This window comes from Peromyscus eremicus, chromosome 1 (assembly GCF_949786415.1).
Source record: "Peromyscus eremicus chromosome 1, PerEre_H2_v1, whole genome shotgun sequence".
Lineage (NCBI taxonomy): Eukaryota > Metazoa > Chordata > Mammalia > Rodentia > Cricetidae > Peromyscus > Peromyscus eremicus.
In genome coordinates, this window is record NC_081416.1 from 187,816,766 (window position 1) to 187,835,288 (window position 18,523).

The 18,523-nt window shown below is 40.3% G+C and overlaps 1 long non-coding RNA gene and 2 pseudogenes across 1 annotated transcript; 2 read left to right on the forward strand and 1 right to left on the reverse strand.

Moving 5' to 3' along the window:
* Positions 1–4,826, forward strand: part of LOC131894318 (zinc finger protein 665-like) — a 30,236-nt pseudogene extending 25,410 nt beyond the window's left edge.
* Positions 1,409–14,473, reverse strand: LOC131894324 (uncharacterized). The gene is made up of 3 exons (XR_009374885.1): positions 14,026–14,473; positions 7,269–7,349; positions 1,409–1,742 (listed from the first exon to the last, which is right to left on the reverse strand). It is a non-coding gene; the product is annotated as an uncharacterized LOC131894324 (long non-coding RNA).
* Positions 7,794–9,483, forward strand: LOC131894310 (suppressor of cytokine signaling 5-like; annotated as a pseudogene).
* Positions 14,474–18,523: the final 4,050 nt, after the last annotated feature.

Sequence of the window (18,523 nt, forward strand, 5' to 3'; positions counted from 1 at the left end):
TGTGTCCACATGTACATTGTTTCTATATACATATATTATTGGGTAGATTCTGCATATGAATGAAAATGTGGTGTCTCCTTTCTAAAAGTGTATGACTGCACTTAACATTTTTGGGTCCACCCATTTTCCTCCAGATTCTTATATTTTTTTTCTCTTCAGCTGAAGTGTTCTCCATTTTATTCAGTATTCATTATTCATTCACCTGTTGATAAATAATTATTCTGATTCCAGTACTTTTCCTTTAGTGATTAAAACACAAGTAAACATGGGGTATAAATATCTCGTAGTGAGATGTGTTGTTCTCTGAGTATACGGCCAGGAGTGAAAGAACTGGGTCATCTGTTACTTCTCTCTTCAGTTTTTTCATTATCTCCAAACTGATTCCCACAATGGTTGTATTAATTTGTACCATCCCTTCATCAACAGTGAATAAGGTCTTCTTTCTCTCCATATCCCCTGGAAAATTTATTGTCAGGTTAGTTGGTGACAGCCATTCTACCTAGGGTGAGGCAGTATTTCCGAGTAGTTTTAATTTTTGTTTCCATGGTGTCCTTTTTGTGATCCTGAACACTTTTGCAATGTTTATTGGCCATTTGAGGTCCTGTCTTTAAAAAGTGTCTATTTAGTTCATTTGACTATTTATTGACTTGCAGTTTTATTTCCTCGGTATTTAGTTAATTTCATTTTTGGTAAATTCTTGCTATGAGCCGTATCCAAAATGTCACTGATACAGCTATACCTTAAACATTTTCTGATGTGTTTTTGGACTTCCCTCAATTTTTATTGCTCTTTGGGAGTGTAGTGACATATTCTTCAAAACTTCTGAAATTGTTATTTGTCTCTATTGGCTTATGCATATTATTAGGAAAATTTCGGATTATAGCAAATATGACTGATGCAGATTTTTTTTATCTGTTCTTAGTGGCCCAAATATTCTCATAAAATTAATTCAATAGACTACTTATCTTATATGTTAATGTTAAAATGACAGTATACAGTGCTGTTAACAATTCTTGTTAGGGTGGAAAAAAACCTAAATTTTGGGCTATAAAATCAGTCCTATATTCTGTCTCCTATCCCTACCCCTTGCTATTTAATGGAATAACATTGGACCTAGAGTTTAAACATCACAACTGAGCCTGTTAGAATAGAGTCATGTAAGGCCTAAATATACACAGGACTGTTTTGGGTTTTAGCATGATCTATGGGAACAGCATTTAAAGCACATTTCCTCATCATGAATTTTCCTTCTGAGATATGTCTGCTATGATCCTGTGTAACATAAACACAGCATCCAATAAAAGATAGATAACTGTGTGCAGACCTTAAATGTATTTCTTGTTTCGTTTCATGTATACTGCTTGTAAGACTATTGTTTTATCCTGTTTTCACAGAGTTAGAACATTTGTGAGAGAATGACTGTATTGGAAATCTTCTTTTTGAGTAATTACCTTAGCTCACCTACATTCCATCTCCTTATATCTAGGAAAGCACATCCAGGTAACAAATGGTCAAACTATACTTCTTTGTTTCAGTGTCTGTTGACATTCAGGGATGTAGCTGTGGACTTCCCCCAAGAGGAATGGGAATGCCTGGACTTTGCTCAGCAGTCTTTGTACGTTGATGTGATGTTGGAGAATTACAACAACCTGGTCTTTGTGGGTGAGAACATTTTGCTTGTAGAATTCCTAACCCATCTTTTGTTTGTTGACTTCATATGATGTAAAATCTGTTAATCTGTCCTGAAAAAGATACAGGAGATAAGGCAAAATTTAGTAGTAGGCAAAAACTTTTTTATGCTATTTAGTTTTCTCTTTCCATTTCCCATTCCAGAGGTGTTATCCACCCTTCATTTTGGTTCCAAGATTCACCCATAAGCTCAGTAGCATATAATATTTCCACTCATATCTTCAAGCTCTATGTCCATTATTGCAATTGATATGATTTTAGTTGTGAAAAAAATTCAAAGATATACACACTGAAAATACTAAATATACTGAAGACTTTGACAACAGATATCAATCAAAAAATCTTGCCTAAATTCCTCTGCTTTTTGTTTTCATGTGCTGAGTGCAGTATTGTCTTAGACTTCTGTATTCTTCCTGCAAGTTCTAACATGAGTCATGGGCTGCCTCAAAGAACATGTGGATTATTGTATGCAAAGTAGGCCTGATCACCTGTCTGGAAAGAATGAGATTGCCCTGGAATGTGGAGAGGAGAGAGTAAGCACAACTAGGGTGGGCTCGTGAATGAGCAGGAAAACAGTGAAGGCTTCAGGTGAAAGAGAAAGCAAGAGCTGAGAATGGTTTTGTCATATTCAATTCCACTTGAAAGGATTCCTGATCATTTAACTTAGTGTAGTGCCTGGCTCCAGGATTTATCAGTCTGTTGTAATAGTTGTTAGAAGGATTGTGCCTGTTGCACTTGAACTATGGTGACTTAATACTAGTACAAAATGAGTTTTATTTGATTCTGCTGAAATCAGATTGAAATAATTTTACAAAATTTTAAGTCTAACATGAGTTCATGAAGTAGGATTATTCTGTAATTGCATTCCTTATATGTATATCTTCATATTATATTCTTCGTTTTCTTCCCAGTGGAGAATACACAGACACCCTTCTGGGAAATAATCCCAGGGGTCGGTGTATAAAGTGGACTTGAGAATAACCCTGTGAGGAAAGTTAAGAAATATATAGCAGTGTGCGGAGACAGTGGAGGATAGAAATAAGCAATAGCGCCAGGCAGTGGTGGCGCACGCCTTTAATCCCAGCACTCGGGAGGCTCTTTGAGTTCGAGGCCAGCCTGGTCTACCAAGTGAGTTCCAGGAAAGGTGCAAAGCTACACAGAGAAACCCTGTCTCAAAAAAACTAAAAAAAAAAAAAAAAAAAAAAAGAAATAAGCAATAGGTGCCCATGACAGCCCTGCCTCAAACGATCTAGAGCCTCTGATGTCTTCCTGAATTCTGTCTTTGCATCCATTATGTCTGAAGAATCTAGTGTGCTTTTCTAGATAGAAAAATAAACCCTTTGATGCTTTTAAGTAAGACTTTAATCTTGAAAGGAATTGGGTCTTCTGAACAGTATTCTTCATTTCCTATCACTTAGTAAGTATAACCTAGGATTAGATTAAACTACTCTGCATTAATTTCTGACATGTATTCTAAATGTAATCACTCAGTCAGCTCTATCCCAAAGCTAATTCTTTTTTTTTCCAAAGGTTTATTTATTTATTATAGTGTTCTGTCTGCATGTGCCCCTGCAGGCCAAAAGAGGGCACCAGATCTCATTGCAGATGTTTGTGAGCCACCATGTGGTTGCTGGGAATTGAACTCAGAACCTCTGCAAGAGCAACCAGTGCTCTTAACCCCTGAGCCCTCTCTCCAGCCCCCAAAGCTAATCCTTGGCTTTCAATTCTTTTTTACATCTTTTTCCCAGTTAGAGATTTTTAAAAAAGATGAGATATCTGTTATAAATCACTGACCTTTGGAGGCTGTCATGCTGTTTTTATGAAAATCCATATAATTACAATGAATGAAAAATGTCCATTATTGGGAGTTCTAATCTAAATAGTTCCAGGTTCATTTATCTTAAAAGTTAACTTAGGGAGACAGTCATTTGTCACATGTTTATTATTGTAACAAGTCCTATTAATCTGAATTGTACTTATTTTCAGAGAGCTATTGCAAATGTCATTCTGTCCATCAACATGTGAAGACTGAAACAGAGTCTTGTCAGTGTACTGAGCTTGGCAAATTGCTTCATGACCCCTCCACATGTGCAGTTTATAAAACAGGTGAAACTACAGAAAACTCTAATAACTACAGATGCAACAATCACAGGGATGCCTCTATTGACTCATCTCATCCAGATAAGCATGAAAGCATGCACACTGGAGAAGAACCTTGCAAATCTAAAAACTGTGAGGAATCTTTAAATTTGTGTTCCAATATTACTCAGGATCAGAGACTCTACACTGCAAAGAAAGAGCACAGGCAGCAAGAATATGATGACTATTTCAGCTCTACATACAGTCTTTTGCAACAACCTATCTACATTGGAGAGACACCACACCAGTGTGGGAAATGTGGAAAATGCTTCAAGACTGCCTGGTATCTCAGTGTACATCAGAGAATTCATACCGGAATTAAACCCCACAAGTGCAACATTTGTGAAAAATCCTTTACCCAGCGTTCAAGTCTTAAAATACATCAAAGACTTCATACTGGGGAGAAACCTTACAAATGCAAAGAATGTGGAAAGTCATTTCCTCAGTTGTCAGCATTTCATAACCATCAGAAATTGCATACTGGAGAGAAACCTTACAAATGTAAGGAATGTGACAAATCCTTTACAAATTGCTCACATCTTAAAAGACATCAGAGAATTCATACTGGAGAGAAACCTTACAAATGTAAGGAATGTGACAAATCCTTTACCCGGGACTCACATCGTAGAAGACATCAGAGAGTTCATACTGGAGAGAGACCTTACAGTTGTAAGGAATGTCACAAATCTTTTACTAGGTGTGAATATCTGAGAGCACATCAGAAAATACATACTGGAAAGAAACCTTACAAACGCAAACTATGACATATTCTATATACATATTACAAGACTTAGAAGACATCAGAAAATTCATACTAGAATGAAAAATAGCATTGTAAATAATGTGATATAGCATTTATGTGCTATTTTCTCCTTACAAATCACAACAGTATATATAATAGAAACATAAAGACAAGAAACTTGTGAAAGCCTTTAATGAGGTTTAAATCTTAGAAAATATCACAGAGTTTATGCCAAAATAAAATTCTCCAAATGTTACTCTAGTAAAAGCTTCTTATTTCTTTTAATGTGTACGTGTGTTTTGCTACTGAGAGCTGCTGGTAGCAAAAGGCCATGGGAGTATACAGCAAGTGACAACTATCGTTCAGAAGGTCATCCTGTCAGAACCAAGGATTCTGGTGGAGGAAACCATCAAGCAAGGTGTTTTGGAATAACTGCCTTTTGAATGAATTGGCTGTTTCTTGTTGTAAACTTCTTGTGCAATAACAGCTATGATATCTTCCCATTACCATGCATTTTCATAAAATGTATATATGTAATCTCATGACTACATCTCAATCTATGGGCACATACATCTGTGGGTGGTCAGGAAGATAACTTTTCATTTATCTGTATAATTTGATATATAGAAAATATACTAGGATATGATTCATAGCCAGATCCATTTTCCCGTGATACTGTAGACACTTAAAGCCCGCTTTGTTCTATTTGCTCAGACTAACACAGAATAATAATTTCTCCTCAGTCTAACACAAACTCTACATGTTTAGCTCATTTTTACCTCATAGCAAGTTCAAACTAGACTAAAGCCCTTTTGATATATATCATAAGTTTAAAACTTTACAGTTATACAATAGGTCAAAGCCACAGGTGTCTAACACAAAATACCCTAAGAAAAGCCTGCCAATTCTTCACCTTCCAAGTCTGCTGATAAAAAGCTGTGTCTCAGAGTTTGTGGCACTGAGCACTGCACCCCCTCCCTCTAGTCCTGAGACCTTAGAACCTTGTGTTACTATGGTAATGGCTCTGCTCCTTATCATCTATTCTAGGAATGTGCTATGACCTTGAGGGTTTTGAAACTTCTGAGGATGGCAAGGAGTCTCCTGTTAGAAATATGAGGAGTCGCCGGGCGGTGGTGGCGCATGCCTTTAATCCCAGCACTCGGGAGGCAGAGCCAGGCGGATCTCTGTGAGTTCGAGGCCAGCCTGGTCTCCAAAGCGAGTTCCAGGAAAGGCGCAAAGCTACACAGAGAAACCCTGTCTCAAAAAACCAAAAAAAAAAAAAAAAAAAGAAAGAAATATGAGGAGTCAGGCAAGAGAGGAGCTAAGAATGAGAGCAGAAAAAAAAAAAAAAGTAGAACTAAGTGTCATGAATTGTGGCACAGGTGTGTGGTTTCACAAGGAGCCATAGAAAGAAGACTCAAAGGCACCTTAAGAATGAATTTAGCCTTTCGTGGCTGCAGGGGGTTCCAGTCTCTAAGGATTGAAGCACTTTCCCTCTGCCCAGGGCATTTTTATTTTTCTCAATATTTACACTTTGGCGAGTTGATTTCCTTGTACTCAAAACAACCTGAAGGAGCTCCCAAAAATACAATGCCAAGTGCAAATTCCTCGATTTATCAGATACCACAGTTTTCCGGGTTTCCTGAACGAAGTTTTGCATAGGCCTTTGTATCCTTGGGAGACTCAGAAACAAGATTCACATAGAGTGACAAGAGAAAGAAAAGGTTAAACAAAAGATGGATTAGGGCTAGGTGCTACTCTGGAGACACGCCAGGAGTAGCTCAGCAGGAATGCAGCCACATCTAAGAACTAAGCTAGAACAAAGAGGACAGAAATGGAGGAGAGAGCTGAACAGAAGCTGTAGATTTAGAATTAGCTTACTTAGAACAATGAAGTAAATGGACTGAAAGCACAGTGTATGTGGATTCTTTAATATTCCAAAGATTAAATTTCCAGCTGGTTGTAGATTCTCCTGCAGACCCTAAGAGAAGGTTATTCGGGGCTGGACCTAAAAAGCTCTTGTTGCCTTGCCTGCTTGTTTTACTACATGCACTACATGTAGGCCTGGTGCGTCTAGAGGCCAGGAGGATTACCAGATCCTCTGAAGCTGTTCACTGGAGGTTCTGTCCCTGAGATGCATTCAATTTGACAGATCCTTTGCCTAGTTCTGAAACACATTAAAAAAAAAAAAAAATCATGGTGGCTCACCCCCCTACCCCCACTCCAGGAGGTATTTTCCATTCTGGTGGTGGGATGGGGGAAGTGGAGATGGTGACAAGGGGGAGGTGGCCGGGAAGGGGTGGGGTTGAGGGGGGGGCATCCTGCCTATCTGGGTTCTCAAGTCTCCATCCTGAGGAAGCTAGGCTGCACTGACTTGGCAGGAGCCCAGGATGGCACTCCTTACAGTGGGACTTGCTCTGTCGCTGACTGAGCTGCCCTGGCCTGTCCTGCCTGGCCACAGGTGTCCTCCATGAGGCCGCTCTGAGTGTCCCCCATAGTATCCAGTGCTGTAGCTAGAGTTTTTCTCTCTGGATCCCGCCAAGTGCAATCCTGTAGCCCACTTATAAAATAAACATACAGACGCTTATATTATTTAAACTGCTCGGCCATTAGCTCAGGCCTACATTGTCTAGCTCTTACTCTTATGCTCAGCTCATTTTTGTTAATCCATATGTCGCCATGTGTTCCATAGCTTTACCTGTTGCCTTTACATGATGTTCCCTGGACGGCAGGCTGGCATCTATCCCTCTCTGACTTCCTGTTCTCTCAATTCTCCTCTCTGCAGGACAAGGAGAAAGGAGAATGCTGAAAAATAAAGGCTGACGTGAGAGAAGACGCTGCCAGCTGTCATGATGAGAAGCAGATGTTAAGATACCGGTAAGCCACAAACCACGTGGCAACTTATAGATTAATAAAAATGGGTTGATTTAAGATATAAGAACAGTTAACAAAAAGCGTGTCACGGCCATACAGTTTATAAAAATATAAGTCTCTATGTGTTTACTTGGTTGGGTCTGAGCAGCTGCGGGACTGGTGGGTGAGAGAGGTTTGTCCTAACCGTGGGCCAGGCAGGACCAGGAAAACTCTTGCTATACAGTGCCCACAAGCCGCCGCCTCTCCTTGACCAGGTCTCCACTCCTGTGCAGTCCTGTGCAGTCCTCCTCGGGCAGGCACCTCTGCACCTCGGTACAGGTGGCACCGCCCTTGCCCTGGGATGGCTCGATGTAGAAGAGCAAGACAAGCTGAGACATTGAGCCCCTGCACACTGTACCAGGCATTGTGGGAAGTTGCGGGAAGTAGGCTGTTGCTCTTCTAATCAATGGATAAAGAGGTGAACATGTGGAACAACTTGAAACACAGGTGCCAGGCTCTGTTCAGCCATGAAGGAGGAAGCCAGAGTGAGTGTTTGCATGAACTCCAGCAGGTTTATCTGTCAAAGAGAAAAGCATCAATCTGGGAGAGTCCGCTTGCCGGCAGCAGAGCAGTCCCTTAAGAGAAAGTGTTGTCTTACAGCTGGGACTGTCTTTCAAAGATTTTTTCAGGAGGAAACCGAAACTGTGTGCGGAGATGGCTCAGGTTGTTGAAATAAGCATCGAGAAGGACAGTGACTCGTGTGCCAACCTGGGAAGAAGGCTTGCCTGAAGAGACTCCTACTCTCAACACACCCGGTGCTGAGGAAAGAAGAACCATTCCTGCTCCACAAAGACCAAGAGTACACTGGATACTGAGAAAAAGTTTGGTAGGACTCGAAGCAGCCTTCAGAGGCTAGAGCAGCACTATGGAGTCAGCTCCGTGCAAGACATGGACAGTGTTTCCAGCCAAGTGGTCAGGAGCCGCTCTCTGAGGCAGAAGCTCCAGGACACTGTGGGTTTGTGTTTCTTTCTCCATGACAACTTGCAGCGTGCAGTCCAGCCTCTCTTTTCCAATAAAAGAGAAATTCATCTTTCTGAATTAATGCTGGAGAAATGCCCTTTTCCTGCTGGTCCAGATTTAGCACAAAAGTGGCATTTGATTAAGCAGCATACAGTTCCCATGAGCTCATAGTCAACCTTTTTTGATACATTGGATCCCTCACCGGTTTTTCCAGAAGATGAAGAAGATAGCCTCCCAGAGAGAAGGCAGTTTAGTATCGAGGAAGGGGTGGACCCCCTTCCCAGTGCAACAAGCACACACATTTGAAGCTAGTGCACAGGTCAATCCATTGTGTAAACTGGAACCAAAGTTAGCCCCTGGGATGACTAAAATAAGTGGAGATTGTTCTGCAGTTCCACAAATGAATTGTGTCTCAGAAGAGAATTCAACCACCCTGTGTCTGCAGACTAGGAGGCAGAAGCAGCGCTAGATGTCCAGGGACAGCCACTGGCTCGTTAGCAGACAGGGAACTTGGGAAGTTCATATGCAGATCAATTACATGCACAGCCTTGTGCCGGATTTGCTTCAGATCACAGGGAACCTCTGTTACTGGAGTGTGATAGACCGATAGAAATCAGAAGCTCTTCTGGAAGGGAAACCTGAAGGCACGTTTTTGCTCAGGGACTCTGCATAGGAAGACTACCTCTTTTCAGGGATCTTCTGCTGCTACAAAAGATCCCTGCACGCCCAAATGAAACAGTGGAACCACAACTTCACCTTCGATGTCCACAACCCTGGCATGTTTCACTCCTCCACTGTCACGGGGCTTCTGGAACATTATAAAGACCCCAGCTCTTGCATGTTTTTTGAACCATTGCTTACAATATCACTAATTAGGACTTTTCTTTCTATCCGCAGTATATCTGCCGTGCGGTGATCTGCAGGTGCACTATGTATGATGGGATCGGTTGGCTCCCTCTGCCATCAGTGTTACAGGATTTTTTTAAAAAAGTATCACTATAAACAGCTGGTTAGAGCAAAAACCAGTCAAGGCAAAGTAACCCCTGTCTTCAAAGTGCATTACCTAGGTCTGTTCTCATGTGCATCAGACAGTACACCCATAGGAAGCACAGAGTCAGCTGCTGGGACTTTTCATCCAGAACGTAAACCTAGTCATTAGCCTCTAACCAGTGGGATCTTCTGCTACACAGACAAAGGTGCCTAGAAACAGCAGATGGGTTGCAGGTGTCCAGGGCTGTGAAAACACAGCTAGTTGGCGAGCAGTATAGTTTTAAATGCCTGTGATGTCTGAGTGAGGCAACTCTGGAGCATTTGCTATGAAAAATTCTATTTCTTACTGAAGAACAAAATATTAATATTGGATGGGTGTTTCAACAGTGTGACTAATGTTTGAAATTATTTTTTTCGAAGAATTTTTCTATAACCTTCCAAAAGTAGTTATGTTTGTACTTAACTATAAATCAAGCTTTGAAAGTCCAAAACAAATAAGTAAAGACTGCCTTCCTTTCAGAGGAAAAAAATGCAGTTTTTTTTTTTCTGGCCAGAGGGCATTGTGCAGTGTTGATGTGATTTATGGTCAGTCTCCTTTTCTTTCCAGAGATAGACTCTCAAGGAAACCAATGTCTCTAAGATAGTTCTTAAAACTTAAGACTTAAAGGTTAGTAGTAGAGTCTTGTTTCAAAGCCCTCAGAATTCATTTGTGATGAGGGTTGTGACTTCATAGAGGCATGTGGTTGGATTTTTTTCCTAAGTTGACATGTGCCGTCCACATATTGTTTCATCAGAATTGGATCTTTTCCTGTGCCCTTGAATTTGTGAACCCAGAGGGAAATGAGATGCCCAGACACATCAGATAATAGTGACTACACTGGTTGCTGATGTTGAGTTATATTAAACTATAAACAATCATTTGGACAGCAGTATTTATCTCTTTGTTGTAAGCTCATAGCCGAATTACTTAAGTACAGTTTATAGCATTTTAATTTCTTTTGATTCTTCATAGAAAACCTAAATTGCAGATTTAAAGGTACTGTACAACCATGATGTCTGTAAATAACGTTCCTTGGCACCTTTTTGTCACTTAGAATAGTACATAATACAACATGAGTGACAGCTTCGGGAAGTACCGTCAGATTCTAGTGTTGCCTCCTCAGTGTCAGACTGAGTTCTCAGCTCTGTCCTAGACATTTGCACTACAGTACCCAAGTCCACTCTCATTGTCTGTCACTGTGCACTGTACCCACTGGTGAGCGCTTCTGGGTCCACGCCAGCTGCTGCAAAGGTTATTTTATGTCCCTCTGGCTATTGTCAGACTACTGAAAAGAGGTGCTGTATTTGTGTGTAGCACTAACCTTTTGAGTGCTAATGTCTGTTTCTGCTTGCTGTGCCTTGTTCTGGCTGCTTTTTCGGTCTAAGAAAGTATGTTTGGTGTTTGCCTTGTTAAAAAAAATCATGAAAGATACAGTAAAGTGTAGTTGGACTTTCTTTTCAGCTGCCAGCCCCCAAATAATGACACAGAGACTCATTAATTGTGAAAGCCTTCAACTTAGGCTTGTTCCCACCTAGCTCTTATAAATTAACCTGTTTCTATTAATCGATATTCTGCCACATGGCTCTTTTCCTCCATAATGACTTGCTCCATGGCTCACTGGCTTTTCCTGGGCACCTAGATTCATTTCCAGTTACTCTCTCTCCTTGGAAGTCCCAATTGTTCCCTCCTGTCTAGCTATGGGCCATTCAGCTCTTTATTAAACCAATCAGAAAATGCCTTTCACACAGTGTGATAAAATATCCCACAACAACAAAATGCTCAAAAACAATTCTCATCTTTTGTTTACCTTCAAAATAAACCTTGTAATTATCCAGAAGGTAACAACTTGGTCATGTTCAAATACAGCTTAGAAATCCTCAAAGGCAAAGGGCGTGGTCATGAATGTTTTTAATCCCAGCAGTCTAGAGGTGCTTATAAGTGGATATTGGCTGTAAAGTAAAGGATAACCATGCTGCCATACATATACCTATAGAGGCTAGGTAACAAGGAGGGCCCAAGAGGAAATGCATGGATCTTCCAGGGAAGGGGAAATAGAAGAGGTCTCGGTAGACTGGGGGCAGGTGCAGATGGGAACATGAAAGGTTAGGTTGGGGAGTGAGTGGAGGAGGAGAGTACTGAAAGAGATGATTGGAAAGTAGGGGCATTTCATGGTCAGGTTGAAACCTAGTGCAAGGGAAACTCCCAGGAATCTACAAAGATGACCCCAGCTAAGACACCTAGCAGTGGTGGATTGTGGGGCGTTTACCCACCAATCCCACAGCTCCCCAGAATTTTCTTGAGTGTGAGCAGCAGGAAATATTAGCTAGAAGGATTTAGATTGTGGATATAAACAGATAGAAAATAAAGGATAGCCTCAAGAGGGCCTGGAACCTTTTCCAATGGGCCCCCGACTGTCTCTGCCCCAGGGTATTTATAGAGATGCCAAGGGGTGGAGCAAAAGACCTCCTCCCCCAGCACAGGCAAGTGCAGACCATTTCAGACACCCTGCACTCAGGCCCATGGCCCTAATTATCCTCTATGTGAACCAGATGGGTAAAGGAACCTGAAAACGGGCTCCCACAGGTCCTCCTTTCTTAATATATAAAAAATAACTCATTAATAGCTTACAGCAATCTCCATAGCTGTTATAACTCCCAGTATGGGAGTAGAAGATGATAAAAATGGCATTTCTCTTTTGGATTAGGTCCAAGGTGACTATAGCAGTCTTTAGCTGCATCAAGCCCTCTTTAATCCAAAAACTCTTAAAGCAACTACAAACTTAAAGAATCCCTTAGCTTCATCATTACCATTAACAGATTAACATAAATATTGCTACACATAGTCACAATTCTCCCAATCTTACAACACAAAGCAAACTCTTAACAGAATCATTTGAATTAACATAAATGGTGCTATATATATATAGTTAATGTTCTCAGTCTTACAACTTTAACTCTTAATAGATTCATTTGAATTTCTTGCTAACAAAACATAGGAAAAACATCTGATGTATTCACATCAAACTTAAATATTTCCTTAACTCTACAAAACCAGGGTGCATTAATACCAATAGGTTAAACATAATTTCTGCAAACATACATTCAACCTTAATTCACTCATAACTCCTCCTTTTCTTTATAATTTTTTTTTAAAGATTTATTTATGTATACAGTGTTCTGCCTACATGCATGCTTGCAGGCCAGAAGAGGGCACCAGATCTCATTACGGATGGTTGTGAGCCACCATGTGGTTGCTGGGAATTGAACTCAGGACCTCTGGAAGAACAGCCAGGGCTCTTAACCACTGAGCCATCTCTCCAGCCCCCTTCTTTATAATTTTTTAAACAATCTCAAACCTAGTTAGAAAACCCAAACTTTTCTGTTTAAACAGTTCCACTTGTAACACAAAACCAGTTCCATAAGTAATTCAATTTTTACATAGACAGTTCCATAAAACAATTCATGAATCACCAGTTAATAAAGCATATATGCATACACAAAATTGCATCTTTAGTCTAGGTAGAAACAAAAAATTTCTTCATTTAAACAGTTCCATTTTTAACCCAATTCCAGAAAACAGTTCTTTACAATAAACTCAAAATTGTCCCATTGCAATGAAATCACTATTGTTCATTTCATTTCTTAAGTCCCAAAATTCAAATAATAAATTCTGGTATGAGCCTTCCAAATTTGAAGAAATCCATAACAAACATCTTTTTGTAGTTTTATAGTATTATTTTAAGTTTAAAAAGTTCAAAAAAGTAAATTCTGGTATCAGGCTTTCACTTCCAACTATGAAGAGACGTTTTACAACCAAAACTTTTTGCAGTTAACCATTTTAGTTCAAACAAGCATCTCTGCAACTTTTATTCTCAAGCCAGAGACCTTTTAGGTATGGTAATATTTTAAACTGCACCATTTTTGCTGTTAGCTCAAGTTTTTTTGTGTTGCGTTGATTTTCCACGGATCTCAGTTGTGGATGCCTTGTGCTGGCTCTGGCGTCCGTCATTTATAGCTTCTTAGCGGCTTCTGGAGCTTTTGGAAACCACTCAGACTGCCTACTTTGCAGTCTACTAGGACACTAACTTCTGTATCTCAGGTTCTTTCATTAAACATAGATTCACATATACATTAAACAGATTCATAATCAACATTTTTCACAAACTCACATGTAACATGTGCTTAAGCATAAACTCACACTCAACATTTACACATTTTTACAAACTCACATATAACCTATTAACATCTACTTATTTATATTCCTTAAGGAAACTATAGAACTACATTAGCATATATATTTCTTATTCACTTCTTATATTCATCTTATATTCATTCTATCTTATTTAAACTTACATTTACAACTAGCATCTTTACTTCTTACAAGCTTATTACTACATGTCTTAAGACTACCTTAGATACTTCTTGCAAGCTTATATTCTTAAAGGAACTCTATAGATCTATTTTACAAACTTATATAGGGCTACCATTACCATATATTTAACTTAGCAAACACCTAAAGACTTCTAACAAGAGAATAATTTCTACAAACTCACATATCTTTTCATCTTTTTCTACTTCTTACTCTTAATTATTATCACTATCTCTATTAGAAAGAGTCTCTTAACTAGACAGGAAGTACGTACATCATTTCTAAAGTTTAGAGTTTATAGTCAGCTTTGCTATAACAACACTGGGATTTAGTGAGTGTTGTCATAATAGAATTGTGATACTTGTTGCTAGGGGACTGTAACATTCTCGGGACGAAGCCACACCCCAAAGTTGCCAAGGTCTCTGGCTGTTCCTGAAGCGGCAGAGATGTCCTGTCAGCAGTAAACGGTTTTTAACTAGAGACTGTCCCTTCACCCAAACTCATAATAGCTCTCCTAAGTGCTTCAATTCAGACAAACGTTTCTATTACAGTAGTACTTTTGGTTTGTTCTACCGAAAAACTTCACTTCATGCTGAGCGTGAAATTACCATATTTAGCTGCTGTAAAGCTCTTGGCCAAATACTGTACAGCTATTAGGTGATATAAAGTATTTTTCTTTTCTTTTTCTTTTTTTTTTTTTTTTTCTTTTTTTTTTTTTTTTTGGTTTTTCAAGACAGGGTTTCTCTGTGTAGCTTTGCGCCTTTCCTGGGACTCACTTGGTAGCCCAGGCTGGCCTCGAATTCACCGAGATCCACCTGGCTCTGCCTCCCGAGTGCTGGGATTAAAGGCGTGCGCCACCATCGCCCGGCTATAAAGTATTTTTCTAAAGGAGCTAGTAAAGCCAAAAGTGGCAGAGCTCCGAACTCTATTTCCTCACTGTTTGCATTAACCAGTGACAAAACCTCAGAAACACTAATTGAGCCACTTTCATTCTGGTTCCTTTATAGGAATGTTATTGGAGCTGACCTTTCTTAGTTCCACGCTCCTTACCAGATGCTCCAGTAACTGCCAAGCTTCATTCTCCTCTTGTGAAAAAACACAAACATGTCCTCGACCCCATATTAAAATAGGATCGGGACCCTTCCATAATCCCGAGCAGGGATCTTTCCATTTCACTTGAGCAAAAGTCACTTGGATGCCACTGTGCCAAAATCTATCTGCTGCAGACTGCTGATGGACATCCATATTCAAAAAGTTCAGAACAAAAAGAGCATGATTTAATGCATTATGTGGTGATTGAGGGTAAATTTCTTCCTTTTCTATTTTTATTTTTTGAAGTTGTATTTTAAGACTGCTATGAGCCCTTTCCACAATACCTTGTCCCTGAGGATTATAAGGAATACCTGTTTTATGTATGATTTCCCATTGGGTAAAAATTGTTGAAATGCCTTACTACTATATCCAGAACTATTATCAGTTTTAATAATTTTTGGTATTCCTATATACAAAAAACACTTCAAGCAGTGCATAATTACATGTTTTGTAGCTTCCCCAGGTTGTGCACTAGCCATTAAAAAATCCTGAATAAGTGTCAATGGCCACATGTACATATTTTAATTTGCCAAATTCTACAATATGAGTAACTTCCATTTGCCATAGATGATTGGGAAGAAGACCTCGAGGGTTTACCCCTAAGTGAGGGACAGGAAAATATTTTGGACATACCCCACATCGTTTAACTATTTGACGAGCTGCTTCTTTGGTAAGATTGAACTGCTTTCTTAAGCTTTTGCTATTTTGATGAAGAGCATGTGACTGTTGAGCCATTTCCACTTGGGATAATGCTACTATCTTTGTTAGCTTATCAGCCATCGCATTACCCTCAGCTAACGGTCCAGGAAGAGTGGAGTGAGCTCTAATATGGCCCACAAAGCAGGGCAGCTTTCTTTTGTGGAATAGCATCTTGAATTTGTTGAAACATTTTGACTTGACTGTTGTTAGTTCCAATATTTTCACCAAAAAACTGTTACTATTCAAAGGAGCCAAGAACATAGATGTTCTTTCATGAAACATATGCTTCATTAGCTTACTCTGAGAAAAAGCATTTTCAGGATTTAGTATTTTCATTTCATTAGCTTTAACTCCTGATGTTATTAGCAGCTGTAATGTTTAGCATTGATTTCTTATAAGGAACTTTCAGGTGAAGCAACTACTCTTTTTGGGTTTTTTTTGTTGTTGTTTTTGTGGGTTTTTGTTTGTTTGTTTTGTTTTGTTTTTCAAGACAGGGTTTCTCTGTGTAGTTTTGCGCCTTTCCTGGACCTTGCTTTGTAGCCCAGGCTGGCCTCGAACTCACAGAGATCCGCCTGGCTCTGCCTCCCGAGTGCTGGGATTAAAGGCCACCACTGCCCGGCAGCAACTACTCTTTTGTAAGACAGATTTTCTGAAGTTTGTTTCCCATCTATAAAGCAGTCATTTCTTTTTTGAATGCCTGTTTCCTTGTCTCCTTATTAGATTTGCAAAGGAATTACTCATTGCAGGCAGGTTGTTCAAAAGGCAAAGAACTTTTAATTTCAACATAAATTTCTTCATATCTAAGACAAAGTTCAGTGTGTAAACTGCTTTCCCTTGTTTTAAGGATTTTAAAGTGGCTTGTTTGTGCCAGGCGGTGGTGGTGCACGCCTTTAATCCCAGCACTCAGGAGGCAGAGGCTGGTGGATTTCTGTGAGTTCGAGGCCAGCCTGGGCTACCAAGTGAGTTCCAGGAAAGGCGCAAAGCTACACAGAGAAACCCTGTCTCGAAAAACCAAAAAAAAAGTGGCTTGTTTGCTCTTATAGGTAGCTTTTTGTCTGATCTGAGTTCTCAAGAGGTAAGATTAAGCTTTCTAGCATTGCTTTGAAAAGAAACTTTATTCTGAGCTATAAAGTTTTTGGACAGTATCGCCATCTTTAGCTGAAATACTACATGTCCCAGAATTCATTTCTCTTCATCAGCTCACTGTTAGGAGCTAGCTTATGGACTCCATTTCCCATAGTTCTTTTTGGGTCCGGGAGTCAACCTCCTGTTCTCTTTTACCAGACTTGCTTACAAATTCTTGCCTGGGAGGTTTGAACCAAGTTTTTTGCTTTTGCAGCGGGAGATTTGAACAGGCATTGTACATTTTCAACTAGGGTACATTGGGAGATTTCTGGTCTCTCCTCAGCTGGCTTCAACAGGTTTTTCTCCTTCATCAGACACTGGCGCCAAATCAGAACTGCATCTGCCTTGTTAGTGGGCATTGAGGCTGGCATTTCTGATAGGAACTTTCCTCAGGGCTTGTGCTTGCCTTAGCCAGTCAGTGAAAAACAGAAACATTTACAACAGAGCTTTCCCATAGCTCCTTCAGAGAGATTTTCTCCCACTGATTTTATTCTCATTTTGCTTGTTCCTTCCTCCCAGTTGCAGAGCTTCAGATATCTCAGGCTGCTCTGTTCCTCTGCTAGCTGCCTTTGGAGGTAGGGGCTTTCTTCCCCCCAATCTGCCTCAAACTCTTAGTAGCTTTCACAGGTCATGCATTTTCTGGGGATGAATCTGTCCCTTCTCCGTTTCTTCAGAGAGTCAGTTCCTAGTTTGGTCTCAGTTTATGCCCTTTGCCCCAGAAACAGTTTTTGACACTAAAGTGGTGGCTTTCCCTGCTACTGGGGTCTGTGTGGTTTTGTACAGACTGAAAATTTAATGAGAGGTTTTTGCCATTTCTAAACTCCCATTAGGACAGGTGTTTTGCCTCATCAGGCCTTCACCTGGCCCAGTCCCCCAGTGGGTTGCATTTGCTTGTCTGGGTGCTCAAGGACAGAGCTTATGCCAGAGGCAATCACCCCTTAGGGCTACACTCCCTTATCTCACCAGGAGTCAGTTGAAACAGCTTTTCTCAAAAGATGCTTTCTCTGACAGAAAAGAAAGCTTCACTCCTGGATAGTTCTGTTCTGCCCTGGCTGGGCTCTTTCCCCAGACAGCGTTCTGACTCAGCAGCACAACTGCTTCAGACACAGTTGAGCTTTACTGTTTTCCCAGAAAGGTCCTTACTCTGATAAGAAAGCTTTTCTCAGATTTCTTTTTGCAACTGTGGACCTATCAACCCGGGACTTGTAGGAAAGTAGACAACTGTGCTATTTCCACTGGCTTTAGCTTTGGTTGTTCATCAGCTGTTTTCCCCTGGGTCCTGCACCTTCCTGCCTCAGCTCTGTGCTCCAGGAAGTTTGCAACTGCAGGAACCCTAGTATCCCGGAAATGCACTCCAACTCAGAGACGCTGGCCAGTCACCTCTGGGTTTTTGGTCAGAAGCGAGGATACAATGCATTGCTTCAGAGGACCTTTGCATTAGGACAATTAGGAGCACCTTTTCATTCTGAAATGCTTACTCAGAAACAAAACCTTTGATGCCTCAGCTTGGCTGTAACTGAAAAGCTTGGCTTTTTTGCTTTTCTCAGGTAAACAGTTTCCTGCTCTTTGGGCTCTCTGTAGCTCTTTACCCACACTCTCCCAAGCGTTTCCCTCAGGGTACTCTGACCCACTGTCTTTTACTAGCTTGAAGAGACAGAGCTTAGAAGAGGTTTTTAGGAACTTGTCCCTGCCTCCTGCATTGCAGGGAGGGTTTTTAAAGCTTGAAAGAGAACTTAGAGAGGTTTTGTGGTCTTAAGAAGTTTGTA